Source organism: Otolemur garnettii, unplaced genomic scaffold, assembly GCF_000181295.1.
Source record: "Otolemur garnettii isolate 467f Iridium unplaced genomic scaffold, OtoGar3 scaffold00012, whole genome shotgun sequence".
Lineage (NCBI taxonomy): Eukaryota > Metazoa > Chordata > Mammalia > Primates > Galagidae > Otolemur > Otolemur garnettii.
This window is the reverse complement of record NW_003852407.1, coordinates 26,437,181-26,454,322: the sequence shown is the minus strand read 5'-3', so window position 1 is coordinate 26,454,322 and position 17,142 is coordinate 26,437,181. Positions and strand designations below refer to the sequence as shown.

Here is a 17,142-nt window from a genome sequence, read left to right as displayed (position 1 = left end):
CATAGGGCATTGTTTTAGGGAGGCTAAGTGAGAAGCTGCCGTGACAAAGAGATCCTCAGAATACTGGATCTTAAATAAGAGTTTGTCTCCATTGTAGCTGTCTGGAGCTCAGAGCCACGGGCTGGTTTAGGAACCCAGATTCTTCCTATTGTGTCACTTTGTCATCCTCTATGACACTGTCCTCCTTTAGGTGACTAAAGCTGCCACATGACTTTGCTATTTATAACCTATCAGAAGGGGGAAGAAAGAGAGGAGCTCCATGGCAAGAGCTTTTTTTGTTTTTTTTTTTATAAGTGGAAGTTGTGGCTCGGCACCTGTGGCTCAAGTGGCTAAGGCGCCAGCCACATACACCTAAGGTGGTGGGTTCAAATCCAGCCCGGGGCCGCTAAACAATGACAGCTACAACCAAAAAATAGCCAGGTGTTGTGGCAGGCACCTGTGGTCCCAGCTACTTAGGAGGCTGAGGCAGGAGACTTGCTTGAGCCCAGGAGTTGGAGGTTGCTGTGAGCTGTGATGCCAAAGCACTCTACCCAGGGGGACAGCTTGAGGCTCTGTCTCAAAAAAAAAAAAAATGTAAGTGGAAGTTGTATATATTACTTCTGGTAACATTCTGTTGTCACATGGCTGTACCCTGCTATAAAAAGATACTGGATGGCCCTGTCCCTAGCTGGAACTCAATGGTGTGGAAATGTCTACTACTGCCCAAAACAGGCAAAATGGAAACCAGGGCACAGCTGGCAATTTCCGCTACAGATTAAGCAAAATTCATACAAAACTGATAGGTAACAAATAGAACAAATTGCACACAGATGGGATGGAGCAAAGTTTCAAAGTAGGTAGGAGGAATTACTGCTTGAGAGTGACGGATAAAGCTTAAGATTTTCCTTCTGTCAACAAACAGAAGACGGAGGGCGCGTACCCGGATTAACGATGTGATCCCTGGGCTGTGTGCTCCGGTCTGCCACTCACCTAATTTTAACTTTGAATCAACCATAATTTCTTCCCGTAGCACAATCTGCAGAAAACATTTCTGTGAATTTGCTCTTGTAGAGCTTCCTCTTCAACATCTGATAAGACAAGACTTGTTTGGACGGAGTAGGGGTGTGAAGATTCCCAAACCCCAGAAACTGTGTGCTCACTTGCTTGCTCTCTCTCTCTCTCTTTTTCACACACCGTGGCGAGGTGGGCTTTGCATTTGTGAATTGATACCCAGGAAACACATACCCAGCCCTCTCTCTGCCCGATCCCCACTTCCAACGTGACACCAAAGCTGTAGCCCTCCTAAGGCAGTTACTGTACGTGCTGACAAGACATGATCTATAACTTTCTCCCAGGGTTGGTTACGGAGAAATTCTGGGCTCTGTTTTCATTCTCTGTCTCTTGGGAACCGTGTGACCACTTCCCCTTTGCTGATCAGCAATTAGAGGCTCCTGACAGTGTGGTCAGCCAAGGTGGGCGCCTTACAGGGAAGGAGAATCCCCCATATTTGGCGGTAAAATTTCCTTTCATCTTCCCGTGGCTTCTGATCCTCCTTTTTTTCTTGTTCTTGAAGATTCTTATTCAAACAGAGATTGAATAGTGAAAAGTGGGATTTTTGTAGAGCCTTAAAAAGAACACAAAGAAAACAAGTTGTTAAATTCAAGCAACATACAATGGCCTCATCCTGTGCTGGACACTGTTCTAGGTAGAGGGAGATACACAAACAAGACATAGTCCCTGCCCTAAGCTGCTCACAACTTTCTCTGTGACAGTTCAGAGAGGACCTACCCTGGGATATAGAAAAATTAAACAGTAACATTTTTTTTTTCAAAGGGTTTCAAGGAGCTGTTGATTTCCAGAGAAACTAGACAAGGATTCATCGGCTACTCCACAAATGGAGTTAAAACTTTAACTATGTTTATGAACTTGTAAATGTTTTTCTGAATTACAAGGACAGTAAAGAAGTAATTTCTTACCCTATTTCCTTTCTGTTCTCCTTGCTTGTGAAACATCAATAAAGAATGAGGATCGCACAGGAAATTATGTAAGATGCTGTCATCTGCAGTGATATATTATATAAACTCAATTCTTTTTCTATTATCCAGAGCAGTGTTTTTCAACCTTTGTATTTTTTTTTATTTCACCACACACTCGAACCTATAGTTAAACTTCTGTGGTACACATAAATTATGTTGATTTAAAAAATAGAGTAAAAACAGGCATATACTTACTGTGCTTTGAACTTCTTTTGAAAATAAGTGATCTTTAAAAATTTTCCAGGCACACCTAAGATCCTCTCACGGCACACTGTGAAAATCACTGTTGGAGGATAACAGGACAGAAGTTTCCACAACATTAAAATCCTGCCCTCAAGCTTTTTATCATCATCACCGTAAGTCAGGCAGTCTAGACCCTGGGTCTGAATCCTAACCTTATATTTGAAAGCACATATAGTGAGAGTAAGATGCAGTCTGTCAGGCTGAGTAGACATGACTCAGCTGGTCTGGTCAGCTTGGGTCCTGCCTGACCTTCACCCCTGCCCCCCCATTCCCCTCTCCTCCAGTTTCCCATTCTCACTGTTTTGTATTTGTAAATTTTGCTCCGACCCTAAAGATGTCTATCTTGAGTAGTTTAGGTAGATTGATTTAGGAGATTAACTATCTATCTTGAGTAGTTTAGGTAGATTGATTTAGGAGATTAACTATCTATCTTGAGTAGTTTAGGTAGATTGATTTAGGAGATTAACTTTCAAATTGGAATGTTTTGGGTCATGAGTTATACTGATTACTCTTTATTATGGGTCATGGGTTTTGGTGATTATTGTTTAAGATAATGGTTAACAAGGTCTTCACTTTGAACTTAGATGTATAAAACTGTGATTTTGGAGATGGAAGAACAGAACGGTCTTGGAGAGGCTATTCTCACTGCTCCCCAGAATCCCCGCCTTCTGACAAGTCAAGTTTGTGGACTTATCCCTGTCTCTGCAAAGTGGCTGACAGTGACAGGTGACTGGACCCTTTTTGTCCTGTAACATCTTTACTAGTCATGTGACAGGGGAGAAGTTACATAAACAGTCTGTGCCTTAGTTTTCTCATTTATAAAACTGAGACAATCATCATCCTGTTTCATTGTGAGAAAAATAAATTAATTCTTGTGAAGTATTTGGAACAATGCCTGGCATGTATTAAATACTTAGAAGTTTTTATTCAATAAATCAATGAATATAAAAATTCAAATCCCCTTAACATAAATTATTGACTTTAACCTAGTATTGATTTCTTACTATTTGTTTTGTATACATTTTGTGTATACATGTTTGCATTTAAAACTTCATCTCTTGACCAAGTTTGTGAAACTTAATTTTTGTATATAAGTGTCCTGTGACTTTAAAAGTTTCTTTTGTTTCTTTCTATGGAGACAGGGTCTCCCTCTGACATCTGGGCTACAGTGCAGTGGCTCCATCATAGCTCACAGCAACCTCACACTTCTGGGCTCAGGTGATCCTCTGGACTTAGCCTCCGGAATAGGGGGGACTACAGGCTTGAACCACCACACCCACCTAATTTTTTAAGTGTTCTGTAGAGATGGTATCTTACTATGTTGCCCAGGGTGGTCTGGAATTCCTGTTACTGGACAAAGAGGGTCTGGCCACCTGTCACTGTCAGCTTATATGCAGAGACAGGTATAGGACTGCCAAACTTTGTCAGAAGGCAGGGATTCTGGAGAACAGTGAGAGTAGCTTCTCATAGACAGTTCTGTTCTATCATTTCCAAAAATTCAAAGCAAAGACTGCACCAACCCCTCTTCCAAATAATAATCACCATAACTCAGTGACCTATTACAACATTCCAATTCAAAAGTTAATCTCCTAAATCCATCCATCTAAATTACTCAAGATAGGCATCTTTGGGGTGGGAGCTAAACTTACAGAGCAGTAAGGATGGGAGCCAGGAGGTAAAGGTCCCTTAGGACCTAAACCGACCAGACCAGCTGTGTCACGTTGGCCCTGACCCGAATGACTCCATCTTGTTCTCACTAGATGTGCTTTCTCCCCTGGGCTCAAGTGGTCCTCTGACCTCAGCCTCCTAAAGTGTTGGTATTACAAGTGTGAGCCACTGTGCCCAGCCTACTTTAAAGTTCTGAAAAGCCTCTGCACTAGGTGATATATCTAAAAATATCTCGTAGGTCAATAATTTGATCACTCTCTGAGTACAACAAAATTCTATGGGATCTTAATAGAAATCAGGGTTTTAAATAGGGTCAAAGCATTTTGTTTGTAAATCTTAATCATGACTGTGAAGCAGGCTGTTCTGCTCCTCCACAATTTCTCCCTCTCTTTCTGACTGAATGATTAATGCAACTAACATTTCCACATGAAAAATGCTACATAAACTTCATCAGAGCATTTATGAATGTCCGAAAGATCTTGCATTCCAAAAGGGGAGGAAAAAACTCTATCCCTGCAGGGCTTGGGAGGCAGAGACAAGGATTCCAAAGACACCAAAGAAAGCCTGTGGTACTTCAAAAGTGAGAGAAGTTATTTGCAAATGAAGAGAATCATTGAAAAGTGCTATTTAAGTAGGGTTTTAGGGGGGAATTTATCCGGGAGGACGTGGCAAGAAGGGTCATGTTGAGGTGGGTTATGGACTAGTTGAGTTGGAGATTCCTATGGGGCAGCCAAGTGGAGGGGCCATGAGGGAGCTGGCTGTTCCCAGAGAAGTCAGGGTAGGGCTAAGTTGTAGGTGTCACCTGCCTTGAGGTAGCAGGAGAGTCATGAGGGTGGATGAGAAGAGAGGGGCTCCTGAAGCCTTCCCTCCATCTTGCTGAGCCCCCTTCCTTCGTGGCAGCCATCCTCTCTCACTATTCACAGATTCGTGTGGTGCAGGTGTCATAGATATCTTGACTTACTTTCATGAAGGTGTTAATGATGCAATACTTTATCTTTGCACGTCTAAAGCGAATGCTAGAGGAAGACAGTGCTTAACTCAGAGTTTAGCAAATGCAAAGTAATGCTAGAATTTTAGGCCATGTGTAGTCTTTGGTTGAGGGGAGAGGTTTTGGGTGCTGGCCTGGGATACGTACCTTCCTGTGTAGTGCAGAATACAGCTCATAAGGAACCAACTACAGTGTCCCTCTGCTGTAGGAAAACAAGGCCTGATAGAGAAAAAGAATACCTGTGATTAAAAGAGAAAAGGCTTTATTTTAGCTGGGGAGCCACGACAGACTAGAGTCCAAAAATGGCTGAGCCCCCGACTGGCTCTGTCTTTTCCCTTTTATAGAGCTCCTTGTCCACAGGTACCCTTCTCATTGGTCAGTTTGAACTTTGAACTGGAGAAAGGTGGGCTTGGACTTTTTTTTTTTTTTAATATGGAATGCTTCATGAATTTGTGTGTCATCCTTGTGCAGGGGCCATGCTAATCTTCTCTGTATCATTCCAATTTTAGGGAGCACTGGGCTTGGACTTAGTGTTAGTTTTAAGGTCCCAGGAAGTTAAGTTTCTACAAATTCCTAAGAGTTGAGTCACGACAGTGAGGGCTTTGCAGGAACGTCCCTGGGCTCCTGTGAGAAGGCTTCTGTTCTTCAGACCTCACTTTTCCCGGGTATCCTTTCTCACCTCAGTATCCATGGGGCATTGGTTCTAGGATCTCTGTGTATACCCAGATCCACCGATGCTGAAGTTCTTTGTATAAAATAATGGAGTGTTTGCATGTATTGTCCTACGTACTTCAAATCATCTCCAGATAACTTAGAATACCTCATGCTGTTATGCCCAGGAATTCCACAAAGACCATACTGCCAAGCAAGTCAAATTTACAGCAGAGTCCTTTTATTGAAGAGCCAGCTGGGGACTGCCTCAGTGTCCCAACATTGGGTTTCTGAGAACAGCCCCGAGTGCTTAAGGGGTTGGGTTTTTAAGGCTTGGTCTTCATCCTGGTTGGCACGCAGGCTGTCCAGGCGCAACCAGGTAAAAGCAGGCATTGTACAGAAGCAGAATTTTGCGGTTAGTCATATGTCATACATCTTTGTTTTAATATTTTCCCCCATACAACTTAGTTTCAGTATTTTCCCCACACAATCCTAGTTTCAGTATTTTTCCCATCTGATATTGTTTAAAAGTCAGTCCTGGAACAGTTGGTACCTTCCAGTCTGTTTCCCAGGGAGTTAGCCAAGCAAAAACTAGAAGCAAGAAATCAGTTTGTACTCTCTCATTTATCTTGGGAGTGAACTAGACTTATTTTATCTCATTTGAAAACTTGCAGTCTAGAAGTTTGCCAGGCGTTAACTGGTATTTTTCCATTCTGGCCTAGGCCTGACACCTTTCTGTCTCAGCCTAGGCCCACTGGACCTAACAATACAATGTAAATGCTGTGTAAATAGTTGTTATACTGTGTTGTCTAGGAAATAATGACAAGAAAAGGAATTCTACGTGTTTAGTCAGACACAACCATCCACTTTCCCCCCAAATATTTCCAGTCTATGGTTGGTTGAATCCACTCGTGTGGCACCCCTGGTCACCGAGGGCTGACTGTATTTTGCTGTATATGTGAGTGACGCTGCTGGTTGGGAACGTTGACTCCTTCCCTGGGTGGGAAGACAGCCTCTGTCTTCTATGCAATTTCCACGCAGAAGCTTTTTCCTGCTGCCTTCAGGGTTACCTTTGCCTGTTGTGAAGCCCCATGGTCTGGTCTTTATGAAAGCTGTAGCTACATAGCACTGCCCTGCTTAGCTGTGAGTCTGACAGGGAGGAACATTTTATACCAGGTCCCTCAGGGGCCCTGTACTTGGGTGTCCCCTTGGCATCTCCAACTCAATCAGTCCCTAACTGACCTCCACATGTCCCTTTCTGCCACATCCTACCACATCCCTGTGTAGATAAATCCTCCCTTAAAGCCTTCTGCTAAATAAAGACCTGTCGATGAAGCTCTTCATTTATCTTCTGATACAGACATATCTACAAGTACAGAGTTGGGGACCCCAAATTGTAAATGCTCCCCTCACTTGGCTTCTCTGCATTTCCCCCATGCTGCTCCTGCTTCTCCTCTCCTTCTCTTTCTGTTTCTCCTGGATTCACTTACTCATTCTTTCATTCATTCCCCAGTTATTTGCAACTAAAATGTACAAAGAACTAACTGGGGCTGTCAAGAGCAGCAGTTATTTAAGGGATGGTTTCTGCCTAAGGACGTGATGACTTATCAGGCCTGGTGGTCATTAGTACATCACCAAATGGTTCTGGTTTTTTCCTTTTCTACACATATAATAGGATGATTCAGGATCCAAGTTCTCCACATTTTACTATTGAGGAAACAAGTGTTCAGCAAATTTAAGTGACTTGTCTACCGTCCCACTGCCTGGGCTCATCTGATGCTAAAGATGCCATTTCTTTTTCACCACACTGTGTTTAAGGTGGTTGGGTACTTTGATGGGTAGAGTTTGGGGAAGGGTCGCTCCAGGGGAAGAGGTGGGACAGAGAAAGTGTCAGATGTATTTTGGAATCAGTTCATTAGGCAAATTCACTGGATGACAGGAAAGGCTGGGTGCCAGGAGGTGGCGGGAGGTGAGAGGCTGCAGGGTAGAAAGCCTTGAATACCAGGATGAAGAATTTGAAATTTCTTATGTTTCTACCTATATTTAACAAATAGGTCATAGCACATCCCAGTTTGAATTTGTCGACTCTCTGAAGGGTTTTTCTCTCTTTCTGTTAGAGGGAGAAAGTTACGGTGGTCTAACACGGGAGAGATATTTCCTCGTCTACTACCAGGCACAATTCTAGACTCCGGGGCAACTGTGCAGGAAGCCGGTGATTAATCAATAGAAGACCACGTGGGACGGGGCTCAGCATCCCTTTCTCTGGAGGACAGACCCTTATACATCTCGAGGAGTTTAATAATGAGGTTGCCTTATTTTAGAAAACAGAAAAAGAATAGGGACCGACCCAGAGGGCAATTTTTGTAAGTGGAAGTTTAGAAGAAAGGGTTTAAAATTCCAAGAATGTAATGAATGAATATTCTATTATCATTAAGGAGGGAGACTAAAATGGCAAGGGATTTTTTTTTTTTTTTAAGCTTCTTTGGGAAGAAACAGTGTGGTGTAACTGAAAATCATGCAATTAGATGGAGCAGGCGTTTTTGGCATCTTGCTTGAAGCCTGCTGAGCTGCGAGGCGTGTGACGGAAGGTCAAGGAGAGTATGCAAGCAGATATAGATTAATAAACACACTGCAGTGTCTTACCGAGATAGTAATAGTTAGATTATAAAACACTTTTAAAAACTATTTGAGCCCATGATTAATTGGGGCTCACAAATTTCAAGCCGCGAAATGTGTTTTACTGCAATTGCTATTAAGAACTCCTATCAGCTATCTGATTCCTTGATTTCCCCAGTGAATTTTATAATCTAAATTAAACAGCGAATGGCATAAATTTCCCATTTTTGGGGTAGCTGATTAAAACCAATATCATCTCAATTTACTGTTACATAGTAGTTATATCTGACTCTGCGGAACAATTTATTACGTATCTGATTACTTCCAATATTTTTATGAATTGATCATAGGCCAATTTGAAAACTTACTGATCTAAAATAAGTTGAGTTATCACAGAATATACTGCCTGGAAGAATTATTAATAAAATAAATCAGGATGCATGGAAATTAGCATCTCTCCGTGTATAAATTATACTGTCAGGAGACTATGAATCATTTCGTCACGTAACATATTTCTACCTCCACATATAATCTGTGGCCGTGGCTTCATCACCAATTCATTAGGATGCCTGATAAAGGAAACTATTTTCTGAACAGATTTCCTTCCAGAAAAAAATTTTCAAAAAAGGGAGAACAATAAGAGATTAATATTTGGAGACAATTGTAAAATTGCCTAAAAACATCACTCTATTTTTAATGAAAACAGCGTCAGTTTCTGAATGAGCGTATCTGCTGTTTTAGGGGTGATGGGGTTTGCTAATGGAAGTTTTCTCAAGTTTTTCAAAAGAAAAATCCTTATACACAAATAGCGTAGGCAATCCAGCATGAAAGACTCGAGATGGGGGAAAAACATGACCAGGACTATTTCCCTTCTCTGTAAGCACAGCTGTCTCGTTGCACACAGAAGAGAAACAAGTGAATGGAGGGGACGCCACACACAGAGCGCTGTGGTGAGAGCACGTGGAGAGAGATCAGCCAGGCTTTTAGGTCCTGAGTGACCTTTACCCGCTGTTATCCATTCTTTTTGTTATTATTTTTAAATTTTTTTATTAAGTCATTAGTATATAGATCATAAATACATTTGTGCCATTATGGGATTCAATGTGTTGATTGTTTATAGAAATTGGAGTGCTTGCATCCTACTCAACAACACAGCCTTCACCTCTATTCCCCACTTATAGGATTAAGACACTTGTGTTCTACACCTGATTCTTTTTGATTTGTAAATTCCGTTCCCACCCTGAAGATGTCTATTTTGAGTAGGTTTGGGGGATTGATGTAGAGGATTAACTTTTGAAGTAGAATGTTGTTTTGGGTCTTGGGTTAGGCTGATTATTGTTGTTTAACATAAAGATTAACATGGTTTTTACTTTGAACTTTTATGAATAAAACTGTGATTTTGGAAGTGGAAGAACCGAACAATCTTGGAGAGGCTACTCTCACTGTCCTTCAGAATCCTGGCCTTCTGACAAATAACGTTTCTGAACCTATCCCCATCTCTGCATATTATTGGTTGATAGCAACAGATGGGCAGACCTTCTTCATCTGGTAACAACACGACACGATCTTGGCTTTCAACGTCCCTGGGTTTTCCACGTTCTAGTCATTCTGTCCCTGGGAGTCTGTGATGTAACCTTGAGGACCACAGTGGCACTTCAGAAATCCAGGTTCTGTGGCTTGCTGGTGATCTGATCCTGGTTGGTTCCTGAAGATTTCTCCTTTCCAAGTGTGATCCTTGTGTTGCATGACAGTTACCCCCGTCTCTGTGCATGTCAGTCTGTCCCACCTTCTGACTATGTCGTGCATTGCTGTGTTTACGTGATCAAGAGACCCGAGTTCACCAAGGTTGGTGACACTGGGCAGAGCGTTCGAATAACTCGGTGTTAGCTAGTGGTGGGAGCAGGCTGGAGTCAGGATGGGAGTGCTGACACCAGGAATAAGTTTAGGAGGCTGAGGAATGTGTCCCAGGTGGGCAGGAAGACAGGAACCCTCCTGAAAACGGCATGGCAACCAGGAGTCTGTCTTTAGCAGGGCAGGAAGTCTTTCAGGTTAGGAAGGCTCGCCAAGGAGGACCAATCCTTTTCCATAATAAATTAAAAATAGCACAAGACTGGACAAAGGTCAACAGAGGCCTTTGATATTTAAGGAACAGATGTTAAAAAAAAAACCATAAAGGGAATGTTCACAGAGACAGAAGAAAGCAGGTATGTTATGAAAGCTGTGGGGGCAGAAGGTTTGGATAAGAGAGAGGGAGGAATGGGCTTTCTGTGGTGTGGAAATAACGCTTTGTGCCTGCACGTTCGCCCCTTCAAAAATCGACTTCTTATTCATCTCTCTCAATTACTTTTTGACATTTTATTTTTTTCCAGGAAAGTATTATCTAGAGTACACTTAACCCAAAATGATCTTAATATAGTTTTGTGTGCTTGAAGTTGTTATGTAATGGAATTTTGTAGATGCATATATCATTTAATATATATTTCATATTTATTTATACGATTTACTATATAATCTAAAAAGCTTATGTATAAAATGAAATTTGACATAATTTGGTGTCAAATTAGAAATAGTCTTTTTTTTGTGTGTGTGCAGGTTTTGGCTGGGGCTGGGCTTGAAGCCGCCACCTCCGGCATATGGGCTGGCACCCTACCCCTTTGAGCCACAGGCACTGCCCTAGAAGTAGTGTTCTATTTAAAAATAAGCGTAAGTCCTCTGAGCATCAGACGCTGTTCTCAGAAGGGGGCAGAATGGTAACCAAAGAGGCAGGATTTCTGTAGCTGCCGGGAAGACAAGGTCTCTGAAGATGAGCTCTATGGAGGGAAGGAAAGCAGGTAAAGGGAGGAGTTTTGGGTGCAAGTTTTGGATGACGTTGTGAAAACCTTTAGAAAAACACATTCAAAAGCCATGCGGTCAATGGTTGTGTTGTGAACATCACACATGCATCTACAGTAGGAATGAGAAGTTATACCAAATGTTCTGCCTCGTTTTTTATGCCAAAGAGCATTTGTGACTTAAATGAGAATTTCCTGAGATCATAAGGGTAAAAAATACTCCGCCCAGTTAGATGACTCAAGAAGGTAGTCTCCTGGCAGACTACAATGACTTGGAAGATAACCTGTAAAGTGCCTGAGGCTAGGAGTTCAAGACCAGCCTGGGTAACACAGCGAGACCCCATCTCTAAAAAAGAAATAAAATTAAAAAATTTGCTGGGCATGCCTATAGTTCTAGCTACTTGGGAGGGTGAGGCAGGAGGGTCACCTGAACCCAGAAATTTGAGGCTGCACCTATGATTGGGTAACAGAGTCTATCTCTAAAAAAGAAAAACAAAAGCCTAATAAAATTGCTTCATGGTATGTGAGTGTGTGAGAGAAAAACAAGTCGCATTCTCAAATCTGTATTTTTTAATATATTGTGATCTCTTACGTATGTGAACATAAATCAACAAATTAAACATTAGAAGTACACATTTTACATATCAACTAAATCTCTAAAAATGTGCACATTTCATTTGGCCCCAAGCTGTTTCTTTTGGCCCTTTCCATTGGGAAGCAGGCGGTCTCCTCACTCTAGGGCTATTGTATATTTGGACATTGCGGACAGGCCTGGTCTGAGGCTGGATCGAATGTCAAGTGCTCCCTTCCTAAAGCTGTTGCACAGAATTTAGCAAGAAGCAGGGGCTGGAGTGCTGACCATTGAATGCTGGCTGAGACTTCGATCCCTGAAAGTGCATTTCTGGGGCGGAGGTGCACATTACACTGTCTGCTGGTAGAACACCCATCCCAGTTTCTGAGCAGTCCCACTGCAAACCGAGGGAATGGCCAGAACAGTCTCTGCTTTGCGTGGATTTGAATATGTGAGGCAGAAGGTAAGACAGAGTTACCCAAGGAAGCCTTTGGCCTCTCTGTTGCCCAGGCTGGGCAGATGATGTTGTGGAGATGCCAGTCATTATGCACTTTACTCCCCAATGACATTCTTGGTATCCACTGTAATGTGATTGAGCGGCACCCCAAAACCTCTCAGATCTGATATAGCTTGCTTGCCAGCTTGACAAAGTGCCTACAATTTCAACTTGTAGATGTCTTAGAGCCAAGTTGGGGCCTAACTCTCCTGCCTGTTGCCCTTTGAACTCCCTATGGCGCAGATCTTATTAAAAAGGCAGATGTGACGTCCAGAGGGGAGGCACAGTAACCCTAGATGTTAGTTCCTTTGCCAGGTTAGCTAGCTGGCAGCTTAGGGAAGGCCTACTGGAATGGGACACAGAGTGATTTGAATTTGAGTGAACCCCAAGGGAGCCAGTCTTGAGGGCTCTAGGAAACTAAGGGCAGAGGCAGGACTCCGGAACTTTGAGGGAGGCAGAGCATCTTTGTGGGAGGCAGAATTCTAAGAGGACCCCTCAGGCCTTTACCCTTGAGTTATCTTCTCCCCTTGAGTGTTGGTGGAACCTGTGAATTAGATGAGATTTCACTCCCTGCCTAAGTTATGACGGAAGGGATGTTACAGACGTAGTTAAGCCTCTGGATCAATTGACCTTAAGAAGATTATTGAGGTGGGCCTTATTTAATCACACGAGCCCTTTACCCTTGGGTCTGGAGGTCAGTGATGAAGGCAGTTGGATCTTCAGGACATGAGAAGATGGGACATGCCATCTCTGGCCACCTTGTAAGGAGTACAGACGGCTTCTAGGGGCTGAGGGCTGACACAACATGGAATTTTCTCAGGCATGGAGGAGCGTCGTGGTTTTGTTCATGTGTCTGCAGCCTGCCCACGTTGTGGTCTGTTGGGTGGTTTTGCTTCTGTGGTCTGGCTGAGGCTGGCTCTTGGCCGTGAGTTTGGCTCACATTTGGCAGCAGAGGCAGCAGTGATCTGATAGGGAATGCTTTCCTCTGGGCAATGCCTGAAGGATGAGAGAGTAGAGAGAGTGTGTGTGGGACCGCACTGCCTCTGAGGCCAGCCTTGGAGCTGGTACCCTGTCCTGACTGTTCACATTTCACTGGCTAAAGCAAATCATGTGACTGGAGGGGTGGGGAAGTATTCTCCTGCTTTGGAAGAGGAAATCAGGGAGTAAATATCTATTTATTTATTTTTTTGGCCGGGGTTGGGTTTGAACCCCCCACCTCTGGTATATGGGGCCAGCACCCTACTCCTTTGAGCCACAGGTGCTGCCCAGGAGTAAATAGTTTTGAACATTAATCTAATCAACCTGTGGGTAAGCTGAACACACATGTGTAGGTATACCTTGCCTCCTTTTTCTGTCTTTTTTTTTTTGAGACAGGCTCTTGCTCTGTCATCCTGAGTAGAGTGCAGTGGCATTCTCAGCTCACAGCAACCTCAAACTCCTTGGCTCAAGTGATCTTCCTGCCTCAGCCTCCCGAGTAGCTGGGACTACAGGTGTGCACCACAAGGCCCAGCTAATTTTTTTTATTTTCGGTAGAAATAGATTCTTGTTCTTGCTTAGGCTGATCTCAAACTCCTGATGTTAAATGATCCTCCCACCTCAGCCTCCCGGAGTGCTAGGATCACCGACGTGAACCACCACGCCCGGCCCACCTATCCTGCCTCTTTCTATACATAAGACCCCGACTCAGTCAGTGATATCCCTGGAGTGCTGAAAGACTTCAGCGCTTGGACATTTAACAAGCAGCCAAACGGAATCCTGGAGTGTTCACCTGCTTGAGCAGGAGGACTGCCCCTGTATTCATGTCCTCTCCTCTTCTGTTTGGCCTCACCACATTAATTCAGGTCACACTCTGTTAAAAAATGAGACAAGAGAGTGTTTCAAAGAAAAATGTTCTCTATGAAATATTTAAACATGGTTAAAACTACCAGCAAGATGGAGTTGAATGTTTTATGTGGTTCCCTTCAGGTAGGCAGGGCAGAACGGTGCTAGTAAACCCATGCCCTGTGGTTATTATTCAGTTGCCCGGAGGAATTTCATACCCAAAGCCAAACGCCCATGCTGAGATGTCGGGTTCTCTCAGTTTGTTTGAGAGGAATGGAAGTTAGTGATTCTAGTACCTGTCACTGTATTAAAAAAAAAAAAAAAAAACAAACAAGGGAAGAAGACTGTGGCTGTGTGTGTAACTATTTATTTATTGAGGGTCTTCTACATCCTGGAGACCATGGCTGCCATTTCATATGTGAAGATTAACTATGGCTCAGAGAGGTTGAGTAGTTATCTCAGTTCTCATGGTTAGGAAGGTGTAAGCCAGAATTCGAATCCCAAAAGCCTATGTTCTTGGTAATGATACTACATTTTGGTATAATGGAGGTTCTTTCCATACTGGAAGCTCATTTCTAATAGGGCAGATTAAGTAGACAGCTCAAGTTCTCAACGTCACCTAGTATTGACCTTTGGGCTCTTTACAACGTCTAGTGGCCCTCGCCACCCATCTCTGGTCTCAGACTGTTCTTTACACTTTCCTCCTCAGGTGTGTTCCTTTGGTTTCTCCTCACAAGACACAGTGTTCAGGTTTAATCACCCTGGGTTATCTTTTTTATCTGTTGCAATCTAGCTTTTCTTCAGTGGCAAGGAACCAAAAGCAAGAAGAATCCTCAGAAAGGGAGGCGAACCCGCCTGCTTTATCTTAGTGCTACCAGGGCAGGAGACTCTCTGGTCCTGAGGCCTGTCTGCAAGTACAGGAGCCCTTGTCCATCACGCTGTGTGGAGACTGCCCTGGACTTGGAGGCTGCCTCCTGCATAGGAGCCACTGGACTCTGGCCCTGGTCTGGATGCTCAGTAGAGATGAAACAACAGAGTCTGCTATCACTTGCTTTTCTTTTCTTTTCTTTTTTTTTTTGAGACAGAGCCTCAAGCTGTCCCCCTGGGTAGAGTGCTGTGGCATCACAGCTCACAGCAACCTCCAACTCCTGGGCTCAAGCGAGTCTCTTGCCCCAGTCTCCCAAGTAGCTGGGACCACAGGCGCCTGCCACAACGCCTGGCTATTTTTTGGTTGCAGCTGTCACTGTTGTTTGGCAGGCCCGGGCTGGATTCGAACTCGCCACCTTAGGTGTATGTGGCTGGTGCCTTAGCCACTTGAGCCATAGGCACTGAGCCATCACTTGCTTTTCTATGGTTATTTAATTTATTTTCTTAAAAAAATTATTTATTTTTATTTTTATTATTTTTAATTTATTGTTGGGGATTCATTGAGGCTATAAGAAACCAGGTTATACTGATGGCATTTGTTAGGTAAAGTCCCTCTTACAATCATGTCTTGCCACCCAAAGGTGTGGCACACACCAAGACCCCCCCCATGGTTATTGTTTAGCCAGGTGTTTATCTTGTCACTTAAAGAAGAGATACAGGAAAGGGAGGATGAACTGAGAGAGGACCTACTGTTCCTTCCTGACAGTGTTTGACGGAAGGTCCTAACCAATTGGTGCTTGAGCATCTCAAGCTTGTCGAATATGCCGTCTGCACTCCTGTATAATCATGGTGTGGATTACATGTACGTCCTGCTAGGTGTGGACTTATGAATAAAAATGCAAATAAGAAACACAAGGATAACCGAGAGGAAGAAAAGCAGCGTGCTTCCAGGAAATGCACCAAAGAAATGCGTGTGCTGTCCCACAAAAAGTCTGTGTGGCTTGATACTCTGTACAGAACAAACTCGCCTTGTTTCGGAAGAAACTTTGCCTTTCTCTTCGTGTTTCCACCTGATCCACATCTTCCCTTGCTGCTTTTAGACGCCTCCCCTTGAGTGCCTGACCGCTTTGAGCGCAGGCCTCTTAGTACTCACCACAGAATGCACGTGTGCATAAATTGTGTCCTAAAGGCACCAGTGACCACGTGGAGAGGGGTTTTGGCAGAGTCCCATGCTGCAGGTTGAACTGTGTGCCTCCCAGATTTGGCGGGTGAAGTCTTCCTCGGCCGCACCTCAGAATGTGACCAAATGAGGAGACAGGGTCTTTATATGAAGTGAAAATGAGGTCATTCGGTTGGACTTGACTCAAATATGAGTGGTATTCTTTAAAGAAGAGGAAATATGGACGCAGACATGCATAGAGGGAAGATGGTGGGAAGAGACACAGGGAGACGATGCGGCCTGCAAGCACAGAGGGGAGAGGCCTGGAACAGATCCTTGCCTCACAGCCCTGCTTCCCGCATTGATTTTGAACTTGTAGTCTCCAGAACAGGGAGATAACAGCTAACAACCTCCTGTTGTTTCAGTCGCCCAAGGTTATGGTACTGTGTTACAGCAGCCCTGGCAAATGAACACATCCTGTCCCCTTTAGAAAGACCCACGTGTGTCAGGTAAGAGAAAGGGAGAGAGCCAGGAGTGAGGAAGAGCCTGCCTGTCACGACCCACGTGGGCCTGTGGTGGCCCCGCTTCCCAGTGGGGCAGGGGTAGACACATCTGGCATGAGGTCATAGCACTGAGTGTTTGCTTTATTTAAAATATATAAAAGTATCAATTATCGGTCCAAAGTTGAAAATGATTTTAAGCTTGAGGTAATTTTCATCCTTTAAAGTATGTTTTTTTCCTACTGAACTGTTACAGTCCACCATGCGAGAGTAAAGATGCCAGAGGAGGAAAAGGACCTTGCTGGTGTGAATTTGCACTTGCTTCGTGGCCTCCCTCCCCGCTGGGGAGGCCCCAGCCCCGAATTCTTTCCCAGAGCTGGATGTCTGGCTGGAGGGAGCCCTGGGCCCTCTGAAAGCCACCACTGTGCATTCCTTTAGCTCGGGATTTGATCGGGCTGTTTTCATTCTGCTCCCTATTAAGATGAACTGCCAGTGTGTGTTATGTCCAGACAACCACCTCGTGGAAACCCAGAAAAAGCCGCAAAATAGAAATTTCCTTGAAGTGGCTTGTCGGGGCCTTCTCAGGTCAGTGGGGAGGAGCCGAGCTCCCCAGCATCCCTGAGATCTGAGTGGGGCTGCAAGAGTGCCGGGTGCCTGCTCCTGCCTGCCTCCCCACACACTTGGAAATCACAAAAAGCCTTTATGTCCACGGCAGC

General features: G+C 43.9%; 1 non-coding gene across 1 annotated transcript; it reads right to left on the bottom strand.

The window, feature by feature from the left end:
• Positions 1-5,340: 5,340 nt before the first annotated feature.
• LOC111723553 lies at positions 5,341-5,446 on the bottom strand. The gene has a single exon (XR_002772073.1). It is a non-coding gene; the product is annotated as a U6 spliceosomal RNA (small nuclear RNA).
• Between the last annotated feature and the right edge of the window lie 11,696 nt (positions 5,447-17,142).